This window comes from Mauremys mutica, chromosome 6 (assembly GCF_020497125.1).
Source record: "Mauremys mutica isolate MM-2020 ecotype Southern chromosome 6, ASM2049712v1, whole genome shotgun sequence".
Lineage (NCBI taxonomy): Eukaryota > Metazoa > Chordata > Testudines > Geoemydidae > Mauremys > Mauremys mutica.
In genome coordinates this window covers 132,465,624-132,472,169 of record NC_059077.1, presented here as the reverse complement: position 1 = coordinate 132,472,169, position 6,546 = coordinate 132,465,624, and the positions used below count along the sequence as shown (strand labels likewise).

The following is a 6,546-nucleotide window of genomic DNA, read 5'->3' as shown; positions in this document are numbered from 1 at the left end:
CTTTATCAATGGAATCCTAACCAAAATATGAGGAAGGAGAAGAGTCACCCTCAAACTTTTGACAATAGCTCAAGGTCAGACACCAAGAAGACCAGCACCTTTCGTATTCTGGTTTTGGATAAAATACTTGATCTTGCCTACATCATAGAAACCTTCCTCTCTCCAAGTCTACACCCCACTACACCCTTTAGCAATAAAGTAACCATTAAACAAGTTCTGAATCAGGCGTCTTTCTTCCCAATTTAGTTTTAACAATAAAGCTGCAGCGTAAGTAGCTATGGGAGATGACTAGGTATTGGTGGAGGAAAAGTGTGCTACTAATGTCCTGGATATACTGGCAGGGCCGGCTTTAGGCCAATTCAACCAATTCCCCTGAATCGGGCCCTGCCCCTAAGAGGGTCCCGCGCCCAAGCCCTGGTTCGGTGTATTGGCAAGAGTCGGTGCACTGTACCGGGGTGGCCCGGCTTCTCCAGGGGACAATTTAAAGGGCCTGGGGGCCCTTTAAATTGCCACCACAGCCACACTGCTGGAGCCCTGGGGTAGGGCTGTTGGGATCTGTGGGCTACTTAAAAAAATCCGTGGCTCCCGTTGCTTCTATCGCCCCAGCCCTTGAAATAGCCCCTGGAGCCCCGCCGCTCCCCCAGGGCTCCGGCAGCTGTGTACATGGCCAGGGCTGTGGAAGCAGGGGAGCCCCAGGTGGCTGCTGCTACCCTGGTGGGGGAGGGAGGAGGAGGAGGGAGCACTTACCATACCGGGTGGTCTGTACCCCCTGTACCTGCACCCCGTGCCCTGTCTCCAGCCAACCCCTGCTGCACCCCCCCCTGCCTGAGGCCAGCCATTCCTGCACTTCCAATCTATGTCTTCAGCACTGCCAATCTATGCCGCACCCCCCTATGGCTCTGCTTGAAGCTAGCCAGCCCACCCCACCCCACCCCACACACCCCTGTCTCCAGCCATTGCTGCACCCCTTGCCCTGCCTGCAGCCAGCCCCATGTCCACTGGTGCCCTGCAATTCCCTGGGCAGTAACCCTGCACACCTGCTTCAATGACGGGAGAAGAGAGCAGCTGGTACCCACACACATGTGCACACCGTAGGGTGACCAGACAGCAAGTGTGAAAAATCGGGATGGGGTGGAGGTTAATAGGATCCTATATAAGAAAAAGACCCCAAAATTGGGACTGTCTCTATAAAATCGGGACATGTGGTCACCCTAGCACACTCCCAGGGAGTGGCGGGGACCCACACATGTGAAGCGGAGTTCATTTCTAGTTCAGCCCCATCTTTGTAAAAAATAACTGTAGGTAGGGTTAACATACAGCCCTATTTTCCTGGACATGTCAGACTTTTTGGTTCTTAAATTGCTGTCCGGGAGGAATTTTAAAATATTTCTGGTACCCTGTTGGTACCAGAAATACATATTCTGGCACATCCCTTAAATCAGAACTTTTTATAGGGAACCGGTTGCTAAGAAAGGAAAGGCTTTTTTTTCCCCACCTTTTTTTCCTTTTTTTTAAAGTCATCCCTGCTGGGGCCCCACCGAAAATGTTTGAATTGGGTGGGCCCCAAACTTCCTAAAGCCAGCCCTAACTAGTCTGTTCAGTGTTATAGCTTTTAATATGCTACTGCAAACTCTGTAACAGAGCATTAATGTCCCACTGTACTGTAGCTTGTTTTAACTTACCGTAATACTAGAAGGGGTGCATGTGAACATTGCCGTAACGAGGGCAAGGCGAGTGAGGCACTTGCCTCCGGCACGGAAAGTGAGGGGCTCAGAAAGTCTCTCCTTCAGCGGCAATTCGGCAGCAAGTCCTTCCCTCTGAGAGGGACTGTGGTACTCGTTGCCGAAGTGCCGCTGGTCGTTATCAATGGAGAGGGGCAGCGCATACGGCTCTTTTGCAGAAATTCGTTGGTGGATCCTTCCCTCCAATAGGGAAGAGCCGGACATGCTGCCTCTGTTCCTTGCCTTGTGTGCCAAAAATCCCTAGTTACGGCTCTGCATGTGAAGCTCTCTTAAAAGCTGACACTACAGTAGTGATATTCCCAAGCCAGCATGCATAGGGCTGGGAGTGGGGAAGGGGAGGGCATTTAGGTATAAGTAACATCTCTCACACCAAACAGGAACTTTTCCAAAGTTCATTATTATACCTTGTCTTACAAACACCAAAAACTATTATTACATATGCACAAAGGTCAATAATCACCCCCTCCCCATATATACAGAGTTGTGCTTCTGCATATAGTATCTATCTCAGATTAATATTGAGCTCCCAGCTGTTCAGGAATCGGTAAAGAGTCAGCTGCCAAGTCACATGTTGAATCCTATTGCAAACAGTATGGGTGACCCATGAGGCATCCTGAAGCAAGAGATTACTGTAAAACTTTAAATAAGATGCAGAAAGAATAAACTTTTCCTAGGTTTTGTTTTTGTCAGATTTATTGTATTATGTATAGTAGGTGTTTAATATAAAAACCAGGCACTATGGTTTACAATGTTATAACAAGAGATTATGCTATTACCATTATCCAGTCAACTTGCACACTACTATTTTGAATTAGTGATAATTCACAGAGAGAGAAAGAAGAAAGCTGAATTTAGATAATTATTAACCAGATTCCTGGTTATTCACCAGCCACTTTGCTTCAGTCCATGGCATAAAGCACCATAAACCCAGGACAGTATGGACAAGACAATATTCACCTCGAATTGGCATCTGCTACACTCCCTGCCCCTGCATTGATTCAATAAGTAAACAATCACATGAATGTGGCACAACATATTTAAGTCCAAATACCCTTGAAATATCAACAGACACCTGTTATCGCAACATTTCTGTGTATTTACTGCTGCCAAAAAATTAGTAAAATGTATTTGGAGGTGCATATCGGACATACAATAGAGGGCCCCATTAGTTTTGCTGTACAGTTCATAGGGTCCATTAATTGTACACAAGTATGCGAACAGCTTAGTCACATTTTTAAATTAAGTAAGCCAGAGCACATTGATTACAAATCATTTTGTTTTTATAGGACACTCTTACATATACATATCTGATTTGTAAAACGAAGGATCCCTTGCATGTCTGTCTATATTAAATTAATTATGTGCTTGACGTGCCACAATTATTAATGCATTAATAACTTTGTTGACTGTCAACAGGTACAAGCCATCTCAGCAGTAGTTTCCACTGTCATTCTCTCAGGCAGAGCTACTCAAATGAAAGTGAAGGTAAATGCTGACACACTTTCATACATAGCATGAGAAAAGCTCAGTTTCATTCAGTGAGTTAAACACAGGTTGAAACAGCAAATACAGTGGTATGTTTGATGTGGAGGAGTAGTCTAATAGTAAGACATGTAATGATTTTGGGAAATACAGTATAATGTATATTTCATGGTTTGCTTCACTGGAAACCATAATTGAAATTCTAATTTTTTGTTTTTTAAATAAACACAGAGTGAATTACTTCAAAATGATATATTATTGCTTCCTTACCACACACCAGGTCATTGGGTTATTGCGGTAAGATGTTTTGTATTGTACTATAATTTCCCTTGTTGCGGGTTTTCAGTGAGTTCAGTGCATGCAAAGGAAAGAGGAATGTGAATGTTATAAAAAATTGCTACTGTCACTTTACATTGTTCATGTATCCTGGAAGAATACATTCTGTAAAGAATTGATTGATTTCACAATATGCTTATATCTTGTGTGTTACTGAAGACATTACAAATGACAATATGTTAGTAGCATAATGCTTGTTGATAAATCAGTTTAAAGTTTTTGAAAAAATCTCATTACCAATAAAATTTGTGAATATATTGAAACTTACAGATAGCCTTGATGGAAAAAAAAGGAATTGTTAATAATTGACCCCTTGTGTGATGAGATCAGATATGAAAGGACATGCCTGAGGAATTGGAGGTGATTTATTAGATTAACTGTTCCATTGACATTTTTTTAAAGGAAATGTAACAATAGTGAGACTAATATCTTCCTGTTAGCTATAAGTAAACATTGAAACAGCATGCACTTCTACTGAATATGCTTATTGATGGACTTTGAGTGAACTTGTGTGATTTGATTCTGGGGAAAGACTTCACAGAATGTGGACATGAAACAGTAGCATGTTGCATGTTTGAGAATGTGTTATTATCAACATGGGGCACAGCAAATCAGGTGATACATTGTGTAAGTGTGAGACAATAATATGAAAACAAGTGTGTATATATGTGAGCAATAAGTCATTTCAGTTACTAATTGAAAAGAGAGAGAATGGATTTTTATCTGTAGAGAAACCAGAGGGGGGAAAAACAGAAAGCAAAGCTCATTTATGCAGTCTGCTAATGTACTCTCTAAAAATTTCAGAAACTTCATCAAACGATTAACTAGTAAATCCTCATCTGATTGGAACAGTAAAATTGTTCCGCATCCCAGACAAAGTGATGGCCACAACTGCGGACCACTGATCTTAAAGGTATTGAATACCAAATTGCCATTAATATTGGTTATGTCTGTTTACTTATCCATGTTGAAAGTAAATGCCAGAGATTACCAGTGGGCACTGCACCGGTGTCCTTGCCAGGGTGTACATGGTGCGCTTCTGGCCCCAAGAAGGAATGGGGTCTTCAGTGGAAGGTGCAGTGCTGGGGGGACCAGATTCCACCAGCCAGCCCTTCCTGACAGCTGCTGCTGCAGTGGCCAGGAGCACCAGGCGCTTGTAAATCACCGTAGCCCAGAGCCCCTTTCGCTCCCCCACTGTAGGCAGCCCTGCCAGGAGCGTTCAACAGCATTGCCGGACCCTGTGGCTGGGCCGCTGATGTGGGGGCGATGGGATAAAGGGGGCAGCGCCGTTAAAGCATAAAGCACTGCCACAGCGGAAGTGTAATGTCAGCCATGTACGGGAAGGAACCAGTGGCCAGTTCTTACCGGTACACTGGACTGGCCCACTTTCACCTCTGTTACTTATGTGTATTCTAAATATCTGTGTTGGTAGTTTGCAGAAACGTATTTGCAGCACAAAGACTTCAGTGCGGTAGAAACAACACAAGATGCTAATACTGCGTTTAGAAGACATATAGCAATTCTTCTAATGAAGGAGTCAGGTAATTACTTTCTTGTATGTATTGTGGACTCATTAGGCACATGTGAAGATAACATGAAGAGTGGAACTTTGTCACATAGTAGACAGTTATCGTAACACCCCTAAAGTGGGATATCTCACAGGTTTGGTTCTCTAATGGTGACTACGAATCAATAATATCTTTAAGTACACAAAAATTTGAATGGGGTGAATGATTGCTATCGATCAGTTCAATTAAATTTGCATTTTTAGATACAGGTGCAGTAAAGTAAAAATTTGAGAAAATATGATTCCCAAAAAATAAAAAAAAAAGTTCAAACCATTGACTGCATTAAAATATTGACAAGTAATAAATCAAGGTTTTCATTTTCAGTGTTGGTCATACCATATTCATCATTTCATAACGCTATAATTATTTTTTAGAAAGCGTGGAGGACTACTGCATATACTGCAACTGTATCAACTGTGAAAAAGAAAATGAGGATTGCACGATGGTAAGAAACATAGTATTGAATGAGAAATATATGCCATAAACTGGTTAAGGATCATGATTCCTGTAAAAATTCCACAGCAGTAATCCTTTTCTTCATGCTGATAGTCATATATTAGGTAACGCTCCCATGTGGAAGGAATAGCATGAGTGAATGCTAAGTATGCGTAACATTATAACTTCTGTGATTTCATTTCTTAATTGTTACTTATCAAAGGTCCAGTGTGATTCTTGCAAGAGGTGGGCACATATACCCTGCATTGCAGAAGGAACCAATCAAGAAAACCTGACAGATGAGAAGAAAGAGTACAGCTGCAAGAAATGTGCATAGTTCACTTCATTACCCCCCAAAAAACCCCAATAGAAAAACCCATAGTTTAAATACCTCTTGTTCAAAACATAAAACTATATTTCGTTGGGTTGCATTATGTATAATCAGAATTTAATAAAACATGTTTTTTACTTGAAAAAATTATTCTCTGTATTTGTGTCCATTTATATAATGCGAATTATAAAATTATAAAAATAGATTTAAAAAAAGAAAGTGGTCTCATCATGGGCGTTCGCCATACCCCCAAACCTTACCTCCCTTTTCACGTATTCACACACAAAAAAGGGACAGCGCGCGCCTCACTCATCCAATAGGTCAATTTGGCACATTAGCCAGGAGGAAGCAGATCGTGAGCATTTTTGACCGCAAACCCCATCCCTCCAGATTTGCAACCATCCCCGGACCAGTGACAGGTGCACAACCATCCCCGGACCAGTGACGGGTGCACAACCATCCCTGGACCAGTGACAGGTACGTAGGCAGCCAAGTCATTGGAAATAATCAAGGAGGAAGCCAGTGGAAAAAATGAATGGGGCCACTCTGGTTATCACCTTGGGGTCAGGGGCGTCCTCTGTACCCCCAAACCTTACCTCCCTTTTCACTTATTCACACTGTGACGAGGCAGTTCTGGTGGGACCAAAGTGAG

The 6,546-nt window shown here is 42.5% G+C and overlaps 1 long non-coding RNA gene across 1 annotated transcript; it reads left to right on the top strand.

Annotated features, from left to right (window-relative positions):
• Positions 1-5,130: 5,130 nt before the first annotated feature.
• LOC123373228 lies at positions 5,131-5,916 on the top strand. Its single transcript, XR_006580621.1, has 2 exons — positions 5,131-5,573; positions 5,787-5,916. It is a non-coding gene; the product is annotated as an uncharacterized LOC123373228 (long non-coding RNA).
• The last annotated feature ends 630 nt before the right edge of the window (positions 5,917-6,546 follow it).